Below are 12839 nucleotides of genomic sequence, written 5' to 3'. Positions count from 1 at the left end.
ACACAGGTCTCCCTTACAGAAGCATTCTGGGTGTCCTGAGAAAAATGCTTCAAACCATATTCTCAGGTGCCAGTTTTTGCTGGCTCAGAGATGCAGCCCACGACCGTCCGAGGTAGTTGGCTCTGTGGACGGATCTAGGGACACGTGTTGTGTAGCCTCCTTTTGCAGACTATCTGTGAAGCCCACTCTATACCCCTCTTTTGCAGACAGTGCACCACCTCTTGGAGATGGAGCTCCTCAACATATCCTGAACAATCCAGAGTTCTGGATAGTACACCTCGGGTAACTTTACCAAAAATAGAGGGGGTGGATCTGCACTCTAACACAGAAGCTCAGCAGTGACCCTAGTAGTATTAAGGCGGAATAACTTCCCAGTGCATGGAACGCGGGACAATCGGACTTCCTCTTAAGTCACTTGGGCACTTGTGAAAATCCCACCCAAATGATTGTGGGATTCCTAATGCTGGGATGTTGTTACATGCAGATCAATTATATTTAAAGCAAGTGCCTAGTTTAAGTGAATTTACTGCCACGTGCAGAGGGAATCACTGTAGGAGCTCTTTCAAATACGGTATAACCAGGATCCCCAGCTTCCTGAGAAACAAGTTTGAAAGGCTCTGAGCCTGCAAAGAGATTCGTTGAGGTGGGCTTCTGCAGTGCCCAACTGAGGTTAATGGGCCTGTATGCATCATTTTGTAGGATTGATTGGTGCTTTAATGAATAATTTTTATGGCCCCCGTGTACTATAAATGACTAAATTATATAGCAACACTCCTTGTGCAGCAGAGCTGCACTAATGTTAAGTGGTTATGAAATCATTTTGCATTGTGACAGGAATACCAGTCATGCAGGGCTTAGGAGGGAAGTCTTTTTGGACTCTGTAGCCCTCTGGGAAGAGGGGGTTGGAGGAAGAGTGGTTTGCAGGGAAAGGGGGCACATGGAGCTACACGAGGAGCAAAAAAAATCTAACACTTCTGAGAGAAATCAACTACCACTTGGTATTTCATGCAAGGCTCCATTCCTATGGGGTTTAGGTGCTCTGCTGGGCAGCCACCATCTCCCATTGCTCCCCAACCAAGACCATGAGCTTTGGCCCTTTCTGGCCAATGCCTCTGAGATGATGTCATAGAGCAGGGTCTTTTCCCGTTTGCTCTTCTGAATCGCAAAGCTCATTTTTCTGCCTCCTGCTTTGCCCATTCCAGGCCAGCAGAACAGGTACAAAAAACCCAGAGATCCTTTCTCTGGCTGTTGCTTTGCAGTGCTTTACCCACATCTAGTGTTCTCATTCCCAGTGCTGTTTCATCAGGTGGAATAGATGCATCTAACTACTTGGGTGGTTGGAATGAACAATTTAGGTAATGACAGAATTTGAAATAAGCTAGTGGACATCCGCTACAATCACCATTCAGGAGCAATGCACAATTGTACACGAGATGCTCTCAAAGCTTCAGTTTTTGTCTACGTGGCAAGGGTATTATAAAGCAGCAGCACCCACTCCATATAAAGGTTAAAACTAGCTTTACAGTAAAAACCCACTTCCAAAGAACTCCACCCACTATACCTAGCTTCCTGCAAAAGAAAGTCTCTCTCTCTCTCTCCTCCCCCCCCCCCGCCCCGGTGTAATTCACATGGCTCATTTCTTCCCAAAGTAGACTTCTAAGAAGGTTTTTTTGGGGGGAGGGGCGGGAGAGTGGAGTTATGGTGACTACTAATGTCTCTGTTCTTGATGTCTTGAAAATGTTCCTAATGATTTGTCTTGCCATGTCTCCAAATAGCTTCAACTGTATTTTCTGGCCTTCCTGTGGAGAAATATACTTAGTATGGGGGAGGGAGGGAGATATGGGAGGAGTTTGGTGTGGGTGTGGGGAGGGTGGGTTTGCAATGGGAAGTTACAAAACACAGGGTACAACTACACTTTGAGCTGCAGATGTAAAGTCCAGCTCAAGGAGACATATCCATGCTAGCTCTGATTAGGGTGACCAGATGTCCCAATTTTATAGGGACAGTCCCAATATTTGGGGCTTTTTCTTATATAGGTGCACCTATTACCCCCACCCCATCCCGATTTTTCACATTTGCAATCTGGTCACCCTAGCTCTGATTGAGCTAGTGTACTAAAAATAGTGTAGTTGTGGCAGTGGGAAGGGCTAGCCACCCTGAGAACAATCCCATCCAAGCCACTAGGTGCATACCCTGAGGATCTACCCCCTCACGTGGTCACTATTTTTAAAAAACTTTTTATTAAGGCACAGTTACAATATAGTATGTTAATATTTTATTGTATAGGACTCCTTCAGAATCAGGTTAATATTCCAAGAACCTGGATAAACATTCTGGGCTTGCTGACTAAGGAGCCTCCTCTGCTAAAAAGGGTGACCAAATTTCTAAATACTTCTCTTTTTGGTACTTCTCTTGTGAACATACTTGGTGTGAAAGCTTTTCCATTACAAGGACAGTCCATATTTTACTATATCACACTTGCAGAGAAGTCACATTTTTCCAAAATGTGCAGTATAAGTCTTGCGGCTAACCATAAAAAAAAAAAATCATCAATTTGTCCTGTTTAAAATGTAGCTCCATTACTGGAGCATTAAGTAAGACGGTAAGGGGATCTCGAGGCAGTTGTCACTTTGTCAGAAGATGAATCTCTCTAATAATTTCCTTCCAATACTTGTTAATTCCTGGACACAACCATCACATGAGCAGGTGTGTCTATACTCTGGCATGCTAGCTGGATCAGCGCTTTCATGGGTATGTCTCTCGAGCTGAAAGTTACACTTCCAGCTTGAAGTGTAGACATACCCATAAAGAGTTGATGAGGAAATGCTGAGAAAGGCAGGAAACGAGTGAATCCCTACTCATTAGAGTAGGGATTCTATAAAAGGAGGAAGAGGCAACTCATCTAGCCCAGGGACGAAAGAGGGTCAGAGCACCTGAGGAGCTGGAATATTGTCCATCTGCCTTACACAGGTTGCCCACATAACATGATTGCAAGGGACGTAGTGTTTCATTTTGCCTAGCTGCGGCCAGCTACCCTTTTTGTCTGGTGGTTTTCTCTTTGGATCAGACTGAAGAAAGCTGGGTTCTGACTCCTATTGCGTGGGCCGGGAGATGTCGTACAAAGAAGGGTGTGTACCTTAAAGTGACAGGGTAACTTTTCTGATCCTGCTTGTTTTTTCCCTTACCTGAGGGTCTAAGCCAGAGCTGCTTTCACATGTGTGCAGAGCAACATTGAAAATTACTTTAATCCCTTTACAGACATACGTAGGCTCCTCCTGACTCCAGGCTGAGTGCCGGACCAAGCCAGCAATGTGGGGTGGAGGCCGATGGATGGTGGCGTTCCCAAGGGCAGCAGTTCTGAGTAGGGGTAGGGGACAGTGAGAGACATGGATTGGGGGTGGGATGCAGGGGGCCTTACAGGGCCAGGGAGTCATGCTTCTGAATCTTGGAATGGGGGGAGAGTGGGAAAATTGCTTGTCTGGAGGGGGCCGGAGGTTGCTGGGACATAGAGCACAATTATGGGGTTCAGGCTACTGGGAAATGTAGAAAGAGAGGTGCAGTGGGAGAAGCCTAAAGAATAGCAGAGTTTTAGGGCTTGCCTATGCTGAGAAATTTACCATAATTATACCATTATAATTGCCAGAATAAATCCCAAGCCCCACCATCTATGCCCTCCCTCCCTGCAATGTCCAACCTAAACATGTGCCTCACGTACATCCTGTGGGCTTGTTAGTGGGTGGGAGGGGAGGCCCGCTTTGATAACATGTCAGCGGAGGCTCCCTATCTGCTGATGTGCCAACCCAGCTTAAAGATTTGGTATTTAAAAAATATGGGGAAATTAACAAACAAAAGAACATGATTAAGGTTGAAAAAATCCCGGGAGTGAGTCAGTGTGAGTCAGGCGCTGTAGTGGGTAATGAAGGATTTTATGGTAGAGGGGATCTGACTGGGTCCTTTCATTCTGTCTCTCCAGATTTTACTTTTTCTTTGTAAAGATGTAGAATTTTTGTAAAGCAAGTGTAACATTTTGGGTGGGGTTGTTAGCTGGAATCTATTAAAACACCCTTGTATCCTTAGCCTTCTCATGTTTGGGAATATTTTATCATCACAGGTTTTAATCAGTGTAAATTGTTGACCTCAATTTATTTTAATTTGCAAACCAGCTCTCTTTGCTCATGTTTCCTAATGTTTCAGTTTGAGGTGGGAGTGTGGAAAGTCATCATTGTGCTGTTTGCTATTCATTGTGTATTTTGTCTGTGTCCATATTTACAGCAACAGCTAACAGTGTCTATTTAAAAAAAAAAAACCCAAACCCTCTGCAGCTAAAGCATGTAAATGAAATGACACGTTAAGCATAATGCAGAGCGCGGATTGGGGGAATGTAGACCTACAGTTTGCTTTTCGTTAAAAAGGTAAATTAGCTTTCAGACTAATGGGTTAGTCACCATTTAGTGGACTTGCATAATTCCATGGTACTTGGACCGTGAATTGAAATCACAATAGCATTTCCTGTTATCTAAATCTGATTAAAATGATGGGGAGACTGATTCAAATTATGATCAGGATAATTCATGTTATGCCAGGCATAGGGGAGAAATAACCTTTTCTTACAGGGTACTCTTGCTACAACATATCTAAATCGTCCAAGGCACCAAAAATAGCAGTGATGGGGTCTCCTAGTGAGGTCTGAATGACATTGGCACTCTAATGCTGTGAAGCTGCAGGTCCATTACTTGATTAAAATCTCCCCACAAGCATCATCTACAAAGCTGAGTGTGGCAAGAAAAAAACCCAGTTTAAAAACACTTCAGTTCATCTGTTTTGGAAATAATCAAGTCTTCATTTTCAATTAAGAAGCCTTTATCTCTTACCCCCTCCCATGCCCAAAAAAATCACAGATGTGTAATTAGTGTAAAGGCTTTTTGATGCATTCTGCAATATTTGGCAAATGGTATGCTTTCATTAAAAGATACCATCGTTCACTCTCGCAACGATTCAGCTATCAGAATGTGTAAACTCTTAGGCCACGTCTACACTAGGAAACAATGTGTATTCTTAAGTTAAAATCCTAGTGAAGGCAAGTTGTAATTTTAGCATGTTAGTAGATTGAGGTCACTGTAGGTGGTTAAAATTACAACTTGCCTTGTCTACACTAAGATTTTAACGTGTTGTTTGACATCAGGTAATAATTTTCCCCAAAACAATCTCCAGCCAAACAATAGCAGCGGCACAAATGAGAAGTTCACCTCAAAACCACATGTGATCTTCAGAAGCCTACCCGTAACCTTGGAGTGCTAACATGTCAGCAAAGGCTATTTCTCTTTATATACATACTGTTTAAAAAAATCTAGGTAATTGGGACAAAACACCGTGTTACTGTGGCATGATGGTTGAAGCTGTTAAAATTGCACAAGTCAGGAAATACAAAAGTTCCTGTAGTGATGTTCCCTCAGCATCATTACTTCGGTCTACAAACGATCTATTCAGGTGGGCTTTTTTATTGCAATGTGAGTTTAATATATTTTACTGTCCATGTTGTAAAGACCTAACAGGCAGCTGTGAAAGGTGACAGAGTCGGTTTTGTTCCTGGGGCTTTAACTGGTGCAGTTCCGGACTCCTTTTCACTTTTAGCTATGAAACCCTAACGCCTCATTAGCATAGATTTGCTGTGTTTGTCTCTAGTGCTTAGAATGAAGTCACTGGGCCGAGCTGTTCTCAGCATAGGATGTAGGTGGATAAAGGTGGCTTTATGTCACCTTTGCATAATCCTGATCCTGGGACAGGCTGATGGAGTGTAATTCAGAGCAGCCTTAAGAATGCTCCAGAATTGGCCCTGTCCCCTATGTGTTGTTCTCACAGCTGGGACTAGCTAGCCCCACCCCCTATACCAGCTGCTCGGGGGGGGGGGGAGGAGAAAGAAGGCTGCCAAGTATTGCACTGCTTCTACACCCTACCGAGTGTTCTCCACCCTATGCTAGGGAATGCTCAGGAAGCTGGTTACGCTGTCTTTACGTCCCTGGAGTGGTGGTGCGGTGCACGATCTACAAATATGGTTGAGCTCTTCTGTAGCAAAGTGTGACGTACACTGTACAGTCTGCTCTGCAAAGCTGTCATATTATTCCCCACCCATGGGTGTTTGGTAGGGCACATTCTGGAATGTCACAGTCTCAGGGAATCTTGTGCGCTTTGTACTCGGCCTGAATAGCAATCCAGCACCTCTAGCAGGGGGCTGATCCTGATTAAAATTCACAATTATACTCCCACTTCTTGCTGACATTTAGCAGTTGGGGATTTTTTTAACTGCGTGTGGGAGAGACGCCTACAGCCAACCAGATTTAAGCCTGGCTTTGAAGACGGTGAGAAAACTGCATGAGAACCAAGGGCTGCTGTTGCTATTCCCAGTGAATTTCACCAATAGATGGTGCTGATACTGAAGGCTTGGCATTCACACTTTTAAAAAGGGTAAGGACCACTTTCTGTGTTCACACCAAGGGACATAAGAACAAGATGCTCCACATTAATACATTTTCTCAAACACAATGCACCAGGGTTTAGGGAGAAACTGCCCCCCCCAGTAGATTATCCTATAACTGCCTGCTGCGGGGTTTCCTAACCTGTCCTTTGAAGTATCTGGTACTGGCTAACTGTGCTTTTTAAGTAGGTCAAAACAGAGAGAGTATCTAATCTCTTCTACGTAATTTGTACTGGCTGCCTATTCACTGCTGCGAGGAATTTCAGGTGCTGGCCCCGATCCTCAATGGTATTTAGGTGCCTAACTCCCATTGATTTCACTGGGAATTAGGCACCTAAATACTTAGAGGATCTGGACCCTTGTCCCTAGGGCGCAGGTGTCCCTAAGGCCCAAGTATCTGAGCCCCTCTCTGCCCCAATGCACATCATGGTACCCACGCTTGGCTGGCACACCATCTCCTAGAGGGGCAAGTGTCCTCAGGAGCTGGTGCCCCTAGCTATGTCTGTTAGCGCACAGTTTAAAGCTCCTCTCTTTGTAGGGGCTTTCGCTTAAGTGGGCTTTAGACGCTCCTGGATTTTAGCCTGCTGCATCCACCTGCATGGGACTGCTAGGTTAGCTAGTTTGGTGCCGTAATATTTGAGGGCCGGGGGGAGAATGCAATCTGTGTTTATTCTGGCACCGCACAAAGTATGCCTAGATGCTGTGGTGCTGGACACCTTAGAAATTAATGTATTACTAATAATGTGCTGTGGGCACTAGGGTTTAATAATTGATATGTAGCGAGAGAGATTAAACCTAGTAATACTGATGGACCTGGGGGCAGTTTCAGTGGAGACAGTGTTCTCTAGTGGCTATTGCCACAGGGCAGGAGACATGGTTCTATTTCAGCCTCTGTCATTGACCTGCTGGGGGATCATGGGCGCATCCCTTCACCTCTTCGTACCTCCGTTCCCCCCTCTGCCCTTTGTCTAGTTAGCGCTTTGGGGGCAGTGGCTGCCTCTCAGTCTGTGTGTGTATAGCAGCTAGCAGAATGGTGCCCTGATCTGCACTGGGGCCTGCACGTGCTCCTGTCATGGGGTGATACAAAGCACCGTCCGACTGCAGTGAAGAGCGACCGTGCTGCTGAAGTGCCAGAGGAGCAGGTGAGAGCCCAGTCGCACACCAGGAAGTAGGAGAAAAGAGAGTGTCTCAAATTATCAGGGCTCGTAAAAGATTTCTCATCCAAATACGATGAGAAACCATGCCTGACCCTGGGCTAAAGGAGAGAGAGGGCAGACAAGCCAGCAAGTGACGTAGCAATCTGCCACTCAATTGGGAAAGAATAGACACAGGGGATCAACAGCTACATCTAGTAAGCTGTCCTAGGGACGCTATACCTGCCGCTGACAGCTATCCAAAGAGTCTAGCTCTTTTCGTTACACTTTGGCCACAGGTGCATAGCTCATTACGCCAATAACGACGCACTGAATCGTAAGACGAAGAATAACAAATGGGAAGTAGGCTAGCGGAGAGGTAGGGATGCTGCCAAACCTGGGCAGAGCACAGCACATTAACCCGGAAGGAGCAAGTACCTGTAAACACCTGAGGATTATCCATATTCCATCAGTTCAGCTGCAGAGGAGCCTGTCTGGGATTGAAGCTGATCTGCCTTGCAGCAAAGGCAGCAGGACAGGCATCTTCTGAATGAGAGACACGTGCTATTTCCAACATTTGTTGCTCTCCTCCCCCCCGAAATGAGGAAATGTGTCTCTGCAGCGAGGGGCTTGTGAAATGTGCTGTGTTGGGAAATGCTAAGAGGCTGCTGGCAGCCTCTGCTGCAGTCTCACTGCTTGTCACCCAGCTTTGCTTATTATTCGGGCCACCATGGGAATCATGTAATCTTGCAGCACTTGGAGGTTTTCGACCGGAACGCCCAGTTGAAAAGGGACCCTGGTGGCTCCAGTCAGCACAGCTGATCAGGTTGTTAAAAGTCCGGGTGGCCGCAGCAACTGGCTCTGCGTGGCTCCCGGAAGCGGCCGATGGCCCTCTGGCTCCTAGGTGCAAGGGCAGCCAGGGCGGCTCTGCGTGCTGCTCCTACCCCTAGCGCCGGCTCCACAGCTCCCATTGGTTGGGAACCATGGCCAATGGGAGCTGCGGAGGCAGCACCTGCAGACTGGGGCAGCGCACAGAGCTCCCTGGGACCCCTGAGCTAGAGGGACATGCCAGCCGCTTCCGGGAACTGCCTGAGGTAAGTGCTGCCCAAAGCCCGCACCCCTCACCCCCTGCCATGCCCCAACCCCCTGCCCCAGCCCTGAGCCCCCTTTCGCACTCCGAACCCCTCAGCCCCACCTCGGCATCCCCTTCTGCATGCAAACTCCCACCCGGAGCCCCAACCCCCAGCCCTGAGCCCCCTCCCACACGCCAAACTTCTTAGCCCCAGCCCAGAGCCCCCTCCTGCACCCCAAGCCCCTAAGCCCCACACCAGAGCCTACACCCCCAGCCCAGTGCCCATGCCCCATCCTGTACCCTGAACCCCTCATCCACAGTCCCACTCCAGAGCCCGCACCCCAAACCCCTGCCCCAGCCCAGTGAAACTGTGTGTGAGGGAGACCAAGTGACGGGGGATGGCGTGTGTGGGGAACAGAGCCTCGGCGAAGGGGCGGGGCAGGGACAGGCCCTCGGGGAAGGTGTGGGCCCGGGCAAGGCTGCAATCAGAAGGTTGGCAACCCTACGTGGAGGGGCAAAGTGCTGGCTTGAGGTTGAGCTGAACGGTAGTGCTGCCTCAGCCAGGCGAGGCTGTCGGAACTGTAATGGCCCATAACCCATGCGCAGCAGCGCTGCACGTCTGCCTTGCTGACGGCTCACGTGTGTGGGCTGCGTCTACCGTATTTATCGGTACTGACGGGCACGTTGGCAGGGCTGCTCCTCTGCCTTTTGCAGCCAGCCAGGCTGCTGGCGCTAAGCTGTGCTCAGGTAAGGGACCGGCGCTGGCTGAGCGTTGGTTTGGTTGGAGCAGCTCCCGCTAGCATCAGTAGCACGTGGCCAAATAGGCCTCATTGCCCTTCAGGACATGAGTGCCGTGCCGCTGCTCTGCAGCTGTGCTGGAGCCTACCTGCTAACTGTGAGCTGGGAAAGGCGCCAGACAGGGCAGCAGACAAGCCACCAATCCCCTGAAATCCCCCTCCCTCCGCCCAAGAAATCTGTCCTGCCGCTTTAGACTGTAACCACCTCAGGACAGGATGTGCGTGTGCCTAGTACAGTTGGGTGCTGGGGGTAGTTGGGGCCTCTAGAGGAAATGGGGGAGGGAGGGCAGGACTGACTGAGCCTGACCCACATTGGAGGAGCCGCTTCAAACCCAGAATAGATTCTGGGTCACATGAATGCAGCAGGTCAGCAGAGTGGGTTGGCAAACTCTGCCATGGGCCAGCCCCCTCAGTTAGCCGCGCCTGAGCCTTTGTTGCTCCAGCTGCATTGTAGTTTAACTAGCCCACTGTTAATGAAAAACGAGGCCCACCCAGTGCCTAGACAAGGCAAAACTAAGCTGCAGCTCAAGCTCTGTGACCTTTGGCTTTAGCTGTACTGTGCTCATTTCTCTAGGGCTTCATGTTCGAGCCGGTCAGCATTTCCCACTAACCTAGTCTGCCATGTTGGCCATTCCCCCCCCCCCCCCTTCAGCCCCAGCTGGCTTGGATTATTTGCCCTTCAGCAGGTGAAAAACAAAATGGCAGTGACTTGTACTCCCCTCCCCCCCCCCAAAAAAAACGGCAGTGGCGCTGTGTTGGCAATGCCTTGGCCTACTGACCCCGTCCTCTGAAAGAGTCAGAGAGTGCCGGGGAATGCCCAGTTTCTCAGTGTGTTTTGGGGCAGAAAGTGATCAACCTGCTTGTGAAGCCAGGTCCTATTACTGTGTAAAGGTTACATTGAAAAAAAAGGAAAAGCGAAACTCAGTGAGGTTGCGGGGAGGAGGCAGGAGTCAAAATTAATGCTGGGAGGCTTGCCGCTGAAGTACCTGGGTGTTTCACAGCAGAGAACTAATTAGCATCACTTAAAGCTAAGCACTGACGCACTACCCCATACGGTATGCGACCCAGAAGAAGCCAATGGGCCTTCCTCAAGGGGCATTTGCTCCTGTTGGACCAATAGGAGTAGCTGCCGTTAAATTTCTCTTTATATAAAGCCATAGCAAGAGCTTTGCCTCTTGCACTAATACTAGTGACAGCTTGCTCACTGGAATACGTACCGCTTCGCAGCCGTCCATTATGTGCTGGGGTTGAGGGACGAGGCATTCTAATGCCACTGCTTCAGTGTAGCGAATGCCCTTTCCTGGCACCTTCCCCAGACCCGGCTTTCAGAAAGGAAGGAAAACTTTCTACTGAAAAGCAAGTCATGGTGGTTGAGTCAATTGTATTAATCACCCACCAAACTCCCTCCGGCCGCTCGAAAAACTGCAAATTAGCAAAGCAAGCTAGTCCATTATGGGGCATATGCTGCTGTCAATAATTGTGGGGGAATGGCACTGAAAAGGGCATGCTGGGGGTCAGGTGAGGAAGGGGCGAGCCCCTCAGCTTTGACCAGCATGGTTTTACATGGTGGAAATCAGGCCTTGCTAAACTACACCTAGTGACTGGTGTCTGACTGCTCTGCAGACACCCAGGGAAGGGGGCAGCATGGTGCAGTGGAATCATGTGTTAGTATTTTTTACCCACTTTTGCCTGGTGTGCCAAAAGGGCTAGTCTCAAGCATTTATGCAACAAAGCTCATGGACCAAATATGCAAGCATGTCCTTAGCCAGCCATGATCCTTGCATTTGGCTTGCCAGACCCGACCCTCTCATGATTTCTGCTAGTGCTTGCTTTTGCTGAGATAGGTGTGGGGGGGGGGGGAGGGGGGGTCAAAACCTGCGTTTTGGAGACAATTCATGCATGGCACGCCTTTTATCCCTCGGCACTGTCACGTTATAGGTATGGTCATATGCACAGACAGGAATTAGTTTACTGATACCGAAATGCAGCCACTTCTGGGCAATAGCAGTTTAACACTGCTGAGCTGCAGCACCCCACACATCAGCCCAGGAAGTGAAAACCACTTTTGGGTAATTAGTGGTGGGACACTAATTACCCAAGCTGGAATTTTACCAGCCCTACGCTTGTGAAGAGTCTGCTCTACAAAGGGCTCTTGGCATGGCTAGACGTGTAAATCTGCCTCGCAGAGAGACAGCTTATACGGGCCAAAGAGTTCTTTTAAGTGTAGCCCAGGCTGAAAGCGGGGCCTGGGCTCTGGACCGACCACGTGGGCTAAAGGTAGCGCTCATGCAAAAGGCAGCATAGCATGGTGCCTCATACCACCACCCACAGCCACAGTTCAGTAGAGATCACTGGGAGGAAAAGCCCATTCCCTGAATCTTCACCACCACTTGTGGCAGTACTTCACATTTGCTCTCATCCAAGTATTAATCAGGCCCAACCGTTATTAGCTCGTAAAAAGCCAACACTATCACAGCCGAGGTGGCTACTCCTGCACGTGACAATAAGTACGGGCCAGTGTCTAGCCCAGTGGGGTTCTGGGCTGTGACAAAGTCTCCTACACCATTACACACCATTGATAAGCATAACAGGCTCATTACTATCCTCTGTGAGGCATACAGTTGTCCTCTAACTGACCAGTTTGGCTCAAGGAAGGTTCAAGAGGGCAGCACCACCTTCCTGATGTAGGGCACAGACACAACTGGCTGCCAGCATTACACCTAGCACTGGCTAGAATCAAGCAGTCCATCCATGTCAAAGATCCCCACACCAAAAGGGAAGAAAAATATGTAACCCCGGCCCCTCCCCCGTTAGCAAAATGTGGGCATGTGTCTCCCTCTATGGGCTGGGCCACATAGGCAGTTTTTGATTCTCCTACTGCATCAAGACAGCTAAGCTCGGCTCAAGCAGCAAAGGATTATGCTTTTGGATTTGAAGGGCCTGAGTCAAACGCTACAGTTTCAGGCCAAGTGAGGTCAGTTAGGAGCATACTGCAGGAGACAGTGCATAGACATAGTTTCCGCCGATGCTGCAAGAGGCGATTTGGATGGGGCGCTGGCAGGGCCGGCTCCAGGCACCAAGCACCCAAGCTGGTGCTTGGGGCGGCACCTGGAGGGGGGCGGCGGCGCAGCGCTCCGGCCGCCGGGGGGGGGAGAGAGCCGAGCCCCAGTCGGGGCTCGCCGCCCTCCCCCCAGGGCTCCGGCCGCCGGGGGGGGGGGAGAGCCGAGCCCCAGCCGCGGCTCGCTGCCCTGCCCCCGGCGCTCTGGCCGCCGGGGGGGGAGCCGAGCCCCCGCCGGGGTTCGCTGCCCGGCCCCCGGCGCTCTGGCCGCCGGGGGGGACTCGGCTCTCCCCCCCCCGGCGGCCAG

The sequence above is a fragment of the Terrapene carolina genome, unplaced genomic scaffold (assembly GCF_002925995.2).
Source record: "Terrapene carolina triunguis isolate 2854851 unplaced genomic scaffold, T_m_triunguis-2.0 Scaffold93, whole genome shotgun sequence".
Classification (NCBI taxonomy): domain Eukaryota; kingdom Metazoa; phylum Chordata; order Testudines; family Emydidae; genus Terrapene; species Terrapene triunguis.
The sequence above is the reverse complement of the archived record's forward strand: the minus strand, read 5'-3'. Positions refer to the sequence as shown.